This window comes from Pteropus vampyrus, unplaced genomic scaffold (assembly GCF_000151845.1).
Source record: "Pteropus vampyrus isolate Shadow unplaced genomic scaffold, Pvam_2.0 Scaffold3, whole genome shotgun sequence".
NCBI lineage: Eukaryota > Metazoa > Chordata > Mammalia > Chiroptera > Pteropodidae > Pteropus > Pteropus vampyrus.
This window is the reverse complement of record NW_011888784.1, coordinates 1,099,899-1,109,985: the sequence shown is the minus strand read 5'-3', so window position 1 is coordinate 1,109,985 and position 10,087 is coordinate 1,099,899. Positions and strand designations below refer to the sequence as shown.

Sequence of the window (10,087 nt, the reverse complement as noted above, 5' to 3'; positions counted from 1 at the left end):
CATTTTCATGGTATTGATTCCTAGACATTTTTGCTAACATTAAATCCAGGCTTTAAAAAAATATATATACATCATTAGCTTGAATTTTTTTCTCTGAATTTTTAGTGTGAGATTTAGTCATTCTTCACTTAGACAATTTAGTATTTCACTGTTACAAATAATAGTTCAGTAAATATCTGTCTTCATAAATCATTGTCTCCAACTCTACTCATTTCCATAGGCTACATTCCAAGATACTGGATTACTTTGTAAAAGAAAATACACATATCCCTAGTCCCAAAAAGATCACTTTATATATCTTACAAAATCATCTTATAAGAAAAGAGTATCAATGGATCTTCCCTTCAGAATTATATAATAGCGTCTGCTTCATTTCAAACTTACAAACACTTAGTGTTATCCTTATAAAAAATAAGTCTTTGAGAAGATATTAAAGCTATTAAAAAATCTTTACCTAAATCAGTTAGGATATGTACCTACACATTTTCTGGTATAGTCAGTTCTGGTCTAGTGCTTGTTTTGAAAATGTGAACTTGTTCAAGGTAATTGCTATATTACGGAAAAATTGGAGTATCATGTAAATTTTGCATTTTTATATATGATTTTAAATGCAAGAATCAATAGGTGAATAGAGAAAACTGCACCCAGCTGAACCAAGCTGTACAGGAACACGGAGCCCAGACATCTGCTAAGTACCATCTGTATTATGAGCCACACTTATCCATATCTGATTTTACAACTTTTTATCAGATTCTAGCTAATATTCCTTCTACCACTTCATTATAGCATGGTAATTAAAACACACACATATGTCTCATGATAGCAAAACTGATATGTATGAATTCACCGTGCATCAGAGGTTTTGTTCATGCTGGCATTATTTGTGTTTGTTAATACCCTCGATAGGAGCATTCTATTTTAGAAACTTCTTGAATCACTGGTGAATCTGTTATTCAATATGTGTTCCTAGTCCCTTATCTGCTCCTTAATTGTGTGTGCAGAAGGCAAACTTGAGACAGCAGAAATTGAAATGGAAAAGGAAGTTTTCAGAACCATTAGTATAAGCAACATTAAGAACTGAATATCTCTGTTTGAAAAATAAGCTTTAGAGTCTGGAAGATGACTTCTTTTAAGCATTGCTTCCCATCTTAGGTATAATTGAATCCTTCATCTGCTTAGAAAGATAAAGATTAGTTCTAACTTGATATACATTTTTAAGGTAGCAGGGACATGAGTATTTTTCAAGCAGGTAGTAGAGCAGCGTTCATAGCAATCCTTCAGAACTCTGCAAAGATGGAGTTATTTTCATCAATTTCAAGCAAGAGAGCTAGCATTCTATTTAAACAGAACGGATGATTTTGGGGACATGAGAAAAGACCCTTTACTCAAAGAAGCATTGCCAACTCAAGCAATGATTCCTAAATTGTCCCATCCGACAGTTAGAGATAAACTTCAAGTATAGCCATTTTTGGACTTGATCTCTTTGCAGTCTAATTTGAATACAGGTACAAATATCATCAAGTCTACCTAGGAAAATTTTAAGAGTAAAGGAGTTGACAGTGGTCAGTTAAGAAGGAAGCCAAGAAAGATTCAATTAGAAATAAACACGAGTACAGGAAGAAATTGCATATATTGCCTTCTTAATCAGCAGACCATGATCTGGCCTTTTAATATGGCACTACACCTGTGTGTGAGAGAGCCAAAAAAACCTGAAACTGGAGATGGTTTTATTGTTTATGGTCACTAATGATATTTGCACAGCCAGATTTGTTATCAGTTTGCATCCTAGGCTCTTAAGAGTCTTTATCATAAGCCCTAAATAGAAGATTATAGGAAGGTGTTATGTAGAAGGCTGAATTCCTACAGTGTACCAACTCTGAAGGAATGAACCACGAGAATCTGGAAAGTACAATGAATAGGTAGCAATAAATATAATCTCCGATAAGGTATGAAAACTACATGGTGCTATTTGAAAGTATGACCTTTTGAAGTCAAGCAGACCTCTCCCTCATCCTGCCCTCCAATGTTGGGTTCATATTATAAAGGAAATCATTTAGTCATCATGAGCCTCACTCAATTCATCTGTAAAATTAGAACTGATGAGAACACTTTAAAGGATTTTTTAAAAAGATTAAATGCGGTAAAATTATGTGAAAATATTCTGTAATGTCCAACACTTGGAAAGGGTGGGATATGAAGGCTAAACAAAAAAAGAAGAAAAGAAAAGAAAAGAAAAAATAATTGTGTTAGAGTTTTATTTTTGGAAATATCTATTTCCAGAGATGGTCAGGTTATAACCCAAAGCAAAAACAAACTTGAAATTATTATCATCGCTTAGTCTTTTGATTCATGCATATACTCATTTACCTGTCAACAAATATTAGAGTGACTATTTATAGAGCACCAAGCCAATTCCAGGGATAAAACAGAGTAACAGACAAGTTTGTTCTCCCTGTTCTCATTTGTAAAGTTAGGAAATTGATACAAGTGATCTATTAGTTCTCTTTCCTTTCTGATATTTAAGATACTGATTATTACTGGTTCTAATAACATGTCTATAATTACTACTGTGATAGCTTGGACTACTGTAACAAAGTATCACAGACTGGGTGGCTTAAACAACAGACATTTATTTCTTACAGTTTTGGAGTTTGAGAAGTTCAAGATCAAAGGACCAGCAGATTTGGTTCTAGGAGAGGACCTCTTCCTGGCTTGCAGGTGGCCACTATCTTGCTATGTACTCATATGACCTCCTCTGTGTGTGTGTGTGTGCAGAGAGAGTTAGATCTCTCTGTCTTCCTCTTTTTATAAAGGTGCTAATTTCATCATGAGGGTCCTATTCTCATGATCTAATTAAACTTAAGTACCTACCAAAGTCTTCTCCTCCAATATCATCAGTTTGGGGGTTAGGGCTTCAACATATAAATTTTAGGGAGATACAGATATTCAGCCTATAACACCTATATGCTATAGTTAGAGCTGGAATTGTAGAGGATATTCTCTTATCCTCAAAAAACTCTCAATTATATAGTTATTAGTATGCACACTTTACAGACAGAAGCTGAAGCTCAGAGAGGTGAATTGATTGACCGAAAGTCTCATAGCCACTAAGTGGCGGGGACACAATTCTGACCTGTGGTTGCCTGTGTGATTACTCAGCCTGGATTCTTCCAACCATTTAACACTGTGCTTTTTAATACCATTAAAGTAAGATTCACAAAGCATCATTCAAATGAGATGTTGACAGAGGTTAGTCAATTGATGAAGACAAGACTGTTCTTTGGAGCAGTAGAAACATGTTTTTTAAAAAATTCAAGCATGCAAAGGAGGGATGCTTTGTATTAGAAAAGATGACATTTCTGGGGATACAACTGTTCATCACCCAATCAGCTGTCACTTCAGGGAATAAATATCTTAAAGAAATACTGAGGTCACCAAAACAGAGAGCTTTTTCACTGATCCATTCCGTCTTGCATGCATCCCATTTGCCTCTGAAGCTTCTGGATAGATTTATTACAGAATGTCTGTGTCTCTGTATAGCAATGTGTTTTTTTTTCCTTCAGAGCCCATTGATTGAACTCTATATTTATGCTTTTACTGGTATATCATGTTCTAATATCCAGGTCTCTGTACAATACCAAGGCCATATGGTTCTAAGGAGTTAACATAGGAATTTTGTCCTCACACAAGTAATCTCTAGTTATTAATTTTCTATACAAATGGGAATATTTATATAAATTCTGCCATTTTTCATGGTCTCAGAAAATGGCAATTGCAAGGCTTCATCTTTGAACTTCCTGTGTCACTCAATTTTGATTCTCCATAAGGAATATTGGCCAAAAGAAGGTCCATGCTGTGCTTTCTTAGCCAAGTATATTCTTAGAGGGAATGGAGAGGAAATTTAGTTCATATTTGTGATTTTTGGTGAAGTGTAAGCTGGAGTCCCAAACTATAGCAAGTTCACATTGTGGTAGAGATTGAACGAAGGCTTCCTGTTGCCGCTCGCACCCACACCAGGATGCAGGCACTCCCTGCTGTGTCCCCTTAGGTCTCGCCATCACCATTTCCTACTTCAAGCATGGGTGATCAGTCACTCGGTCTTCTCTTTCTTGGCGGGACTCTAGAGAATTTCAGATCCTAATCATGAGGGACATCCCATTGTCAGATCCTGTGGATACTTTCTGTTTCTCCTTTATGTCCCAGTGTACCTATTGCTCTTTTGTTATAGCAATGATCACAACATGTGGATTTTAAAAATATACTCCTCCTTTTCCCCATCAGACTGTCCATTCCCTTGAGAGAATATATTAGCCACCTAGACTAATTGTTCTTGCATCGTCAGTGCCTAGTACAATGCCTGACATGTAGGTGTTCAGTAAGCATTTGCTAAATTAAGTTGTATTGATATAGTAATGGCAAAAGCAATAGCGATAACAAAACAGCAGATACTACAGAGATGGAATGCTAAACCTTGACAATGATTAAATGCAGGATATGAAAGAAATAAAAAGTCAAGTGTGAAAAATACATAGATGCTCCTTGATTTACAATAGGGTTACATCTTGATTAACCCACAGTAAGTTGAAAGTATCTTAAGTCGAAAATGCATTTAATACATATAACCTACTGAAGAATAAAGCTTAGCCCAGGCCACCTTAGACATGCTCAGAACACTTACATTAGCCAACAGTTGAGCACAATCATCCAACACGAGCCTCTCTTATAATAAAATGCTAAATGTCTCATATAATTTATTATACATATTGCTTTCACACCATCTTAAAGTCGGAAAATTGTTAAGTCAAACCACTGTAAGTCAGAGACCATCTGTAGATAAGCTGGATGACAGAGATAAAACACAGCAGTAGGTTTAATGAGATGATAATAATAATAATAATAGCTACAGTTTATTGAACAATTACTGTGTGCCAGAACAATTGTCGTATGTTAAATGCTTTACATTTATTCTCTTACTGAATCTCCATATAATAACCCTTTATACGAATGAGATACTTAATCAAAATGCTAAGTAATTAGTAAGACCAAGAATTGAATTAATTCATATTTCTTTGTATTCCATGAAACCAGAGTTTCTCAAAGTGTGATCCACGAACTTTCCAGATCAAAAATCATGCAAAGCTGGTAGTTTAAAGTTCCGTTCCTGAGTCTCACAACAAACATGCTGTTGTGGAGCCAGAGATTCTTCATATTTAAAAGCACACCAGCAAATCTTATGCCAGCTAAAGCTTTATAAATAATGTATTTAATTCAATTTAGTAAACCTTTATGAATCTGCTTTAATGTTATAGAACTTGTCCCAGGCTCTGCTGATACAGAAGTAAACAACACGATTTCTTCCCTTCAGGAGCAACTAGACCAATGAGAGAAAAAAAGAAGAAATAGGCCATGAAAGCACATTGTAAAAAACAGTTGGGTGGCTATGGGGAGCACCTAACAGGTGTACTATGGTAGGTTTGAAGTGACAGCCAGAAACACAGATTTAGAAACGGCCACCAGTTAGTTACAAATTTGGAACTCATGAGACAAGACAAGTTAGTTACAAATTTGGAATTCCTGTGACCAACCATTTAGAAGTGAAAGTTGAAGAGTTCGGGTGAGAATGCCAAGGAAGAGACCAAAAAAAAAAAAAAACCCAAGAAGACAGGAACAAATTTTTAGAGATTATTTTCATCTGACATTTCTTTCTTCAAAACATAGTACCCTAAATAAGTAAATCAGTCATTAGCATAACCAATGAAATTGCCCTTTTAAATGACTAGAAACCTCAGATCACTTATGAGTTTTGTTTCTCAAAGTTGAATCTGAAAGTGATTTGCCTACCTTGTTGTTTTAAGCTGACTTGCCTTCCGAGGAGTGTGTTATACCACTGAACAGCAAAGTAGCATTTTAGATGGTTTATTTCCAAATTATATGCTTTAACAGTTTCATTATTCTAATTTAACTCTAAATTAGATGCTTTTGCACTACCAAATTCTGGTAAACAATTAATTATGTGGGTAAATAAGAATCCAGTCCTGATATTTCTCCATGCCACACCATCTACTCACTATTCTATGATGCCATTTACCTCCTCCAGTACAGTACTGCTACCTGGCCTGTGATCAATTGCCCAGCTGAAGGCAGGACAAACAAAGTGCTTATAAATCATGAAATTTCCCTGAGCAGAATAGATAATGGCACTGACAGTTTCGAACATGTTTCATAACAGTACAGTATTTATTATTCTTGCCTATTCATATCAGGATATATTGAAGAATTAATTAAAAGAAATTGCATTTGAGAAAAAGAACCATATATAGACACAACAATAAGATTGCTGGGAAGCATCTAATAAACATGTCAGAGGAGAATTTGGAGTTGATATCATTTTGCCTTCCACATTTGCTTGTTGTATGAGGCAAAAACAAGATAGTCTCTTAGTTTGCAAAAAAAAAAAGGAAAATTAGCATTTTCCTTGTCCAGGAATCATGAAGTGATTGTATAGGCCATTAAAATACATTGATAATGTACTCGATATGTATTTTTAAAAGTTGTTTGGTAAAGAGCAAAGGCCATTGGTTAGAATTCAGGAAGCTTGGGTTCTAATATTGCTTTTGATATTTATGAGCTATGTGATGCCATAGAAATGCCAGTTATTCTTAATTTCTATATCTGTAAGATAAAAAATGTGGACTAGATCTTTCAGATATTTTATAGCTCCCATCAATTAATAAATCACATCAGCATTTGTTCAACACGTTATGTTTTAAGTTGCAAAGTAATTAAGGAGGCAAAACAGTCTTATCCTGAAAGTACTCACGACCTATATTTCTATCCTACTCGAAGTTCAGATTTATTGAAAGAGCAAAAATAAACAAAAATATTTCCTTTATGCAACTTTTAACTTGACTTGTAATTTGGTAAATTTATTTTTCTTTCCACAGTATGGAATTTTTTTTTTTTTTTTTTAATGCCTATAGCACCTGATCTTCCTAGGTGGTTTCCCATCCAAGTACTAACCAGGCCCGACCCTGCTTAGCTTCCAAGATCAGATAGGATCAGGCTTGTTCAGGGTGGCATGGCCATAGACCACAATATAGAAATTTTGAATCAGCTTTAAATTTATATGTACAGAAAAACAGAAAGAATGTTCATGTTTTAGGTTGCATTTTTGTTATAGTCATATCAATGAGTATCAAAGCATTCAAGGGCATATGTATGGATATAGAATATAGATAGATGTTTGTAGCTGTTTATAAATATGCATGGTTAGTCACAAAGTAAAGGCTTGTTTTGATTTATATGACTGCTTCTGTTTGGCATATGGACAAGAATTAAATCTATATACAATAACAAACATGAGGTAAATGTTAATGACAAGTATGAAAATATGCCAAGGACTTTTTAGAAGCTTAGGAGAAGCACATGTGGTTTTAATCGGAATCAATGAATGGATTATAAGTTTTCTAATCAGCTTGCTTTTAATCGATGAGTCATATGATAAGTAAAATTATGCAACTACTTAGAGGAATGAAAAGGGATAGGAGGAATCCTGCAAAATTTGAAGAATTACATAAACTGTTTCTTCGAGCTTTTCTTTCCAACTATTTCCCAATGAGCTTTGGTTTGTAGGATTTTACCATAAATCTAAAGAGACCCACACCATGAAACATCATAGTTAAAATGTCAAAAATTAAAGACAAGAGAGAATCTTAAGAGCAATAAGAGAAAAGCAGTTAGTTACCTACAAGCTAGCTCTCATAAGACTGTCAGCTGATTTTTCAACAGAAAATTTGAAGGCCAGAAGGGCCTGGCACAAAATATTCAAAGTAATAAAAACCAGGGACCTACAATCAAGATTACCTAGCAAAGCTATTATTTAGAATCAAAGGACAGATAAAGAGTTTTCCAGACAAGAGAAAGCTAAAGGAGTTCATCAACACCAAACCAGTATTACAAGAAATTTTAGAGGGACTTCTTTAAGAAGAAGAAAAAAAAAGAGATAAAAAATGTTAATAATAAAATGGCAATAACTGCATATCCATCAACAATTACTTCAAACTTAAAAAGATTAAATATTCCAATCAAGAGATAGCATGGCTGAATGGATAAGAAAATAAGACCTTAATATATGCTACCTACAAGAGATCAGTTCACACTGAAAGACACAAAGACACTGGAAGTAAAAGGATGGAAAAAAGATATTCATGAAAATGGAGATGAAAAAAAATCTGAGGTAGCAATACTTATACCAGACGAAATAAACTTTAAAACAAAGCCTATAACAAGAGAGAAAGAAGGACCCAGTAAATCCCACTTCTGGGCGTTTATCTAAACAAACTCCAAATACTACTTTGAAAGGGCACATGCATCCATATATTCATTGCAGTATTATTTACAATAGCCAAGATATGAAAGTAACCTGGGTGTCTATCAATGGATGAATGGATAAAGAAGAAGTAGTACATATATACAATGGACTGTTATTCGGCCATTAAAAAACTTAAAAAGTAATGAAATTTTGCCATCTGCAACAATATGGATGGACCTAGAGGGTCTTGTGCTGAATGGAGTAATTCAGACAGAAAAAGACAAATGCCATGTGATTTCACTTACATGTGAAATCTAAAGAACAAAATAAACATAAAACAGAAACAAACTCATAGATACAGGGAACATGTTGAGGGTTGTCAGATGGGAAGGGAATAGGGGGCGGTGGGCGAGAAAGGTGAAGAGATTAAGAAGTACAAACTGGTAGTACAAAATAGTCATAGGGATAAAGAGTACAGCATCGGGAATATAGTCAATAATATTGTGATAGCTATCTATGGTGTCTTTTGGGTACTAGTCTTAATGGGGTGATACTTCACAAGTTATAGAAATGTCAAATCACTATATTGTACACCCGAAACTAATATAATACTTTATGCCAATTATAATTGAAAGTAAAAAAAAATTACTATTAAAAAAAGATTTCACCATAAAATACAAGGACTAAAATGTAAGAATACAGTACTTCTTAGTTAGCCTTGCCCTTTGTATTTGATGAGTATAGGAGAAGAGATGCAAAAGTTTTTCTCTGAGGTTTGAAGAGTGTTAGTCATAGGAGTGAATGTTTAAGTTCACACACTGTTCTGTAACAGGAGTGACTACTGGATCACAGATGATAAAGGAGGCCATATATTTCTATATACACAGGATGCATGCATGCATGCACACACATATGCACACAAGCATTCATGTAGTTATTTATCATATTATGATAGGGTCCTCTAAAGTGTAAGACCCAGGGTTTACGAGTGGAATTCTCAGCAGCCAACATAAATTTCTAAATCTCTTTTGATATAAATTGCTGCCAAATATGTAGTAGACTTTGCTCTTTTTAATCTAATGCATGCCTTTATCATTTGCTCTTAATACATTACATTTAAAAATTTTCATACCAGTTTTTTCCAACTAAAATGAATTTTATGAAATCTGATTTTTTAAATTCAACTTATCACTTTGAATTACACACAAATTTTATAAGCATTCCTTCATAATTTTTAAATATTAAGCAAAATGTCCCAAACACCATTTCCATTTACTATATAAGAAGCCATTCAAGTTTATAAATGAGTTGTCTCTGTGGTGGGATTTTATAAATCTTAACACACATGTGCACACTCACACGCACACACACACACGCACACACACTCACACTCTCCTTTTCCATGCTTTCTGAAATCCACACTCGTAAAGCAGTGAAATTATTATGGAGATTGGTCTTATCTGTAAGGCGACAGTTAAGGTTTCTTGAGGTAAAACTCTAGGAATGAAAAAGACAGAATCTAAAAATTGGAATATAATCAATGTCAGAAGTAATCTTTCACCAAGTAATCTTAAAAATAAGTCATTTGTGTAGTATGAGAGAAATACTGTCATTTTGCCTCAGGGCATTGAACTAATTCCCCTTGACCTGTCTTTGAATCACTTTTTGATTTTTATAAGATGCTTAGGATGGTATTTATTATTTTAAGCAATGAATTAATACTAGCTAAATATTTTAATGGCAGAATAAAAAGCAAATTGACAATTTTAACCACCC

At 34.3% G+C, this 10,087-nt stretch overlaps 1 protein-coding gene and 1 pseudogene across 1 annotated transcript in view; one reads left to right on the top strand and one right to left on the bottom strand.

The window, feature by feature from the left end:
- The window catches only part of DCC (DCC netrin 1 receptor), a 538,543-nt gene that overhangs the window by 124,586 nt on the left and 403,870 nt on the right, over positions 1-10,087 (top strand). The window lies entirely within an intron of this gene.
- LOC111741813 lies at positions 6,972-7,090 on the bottom strand (annotated as a pseudogene).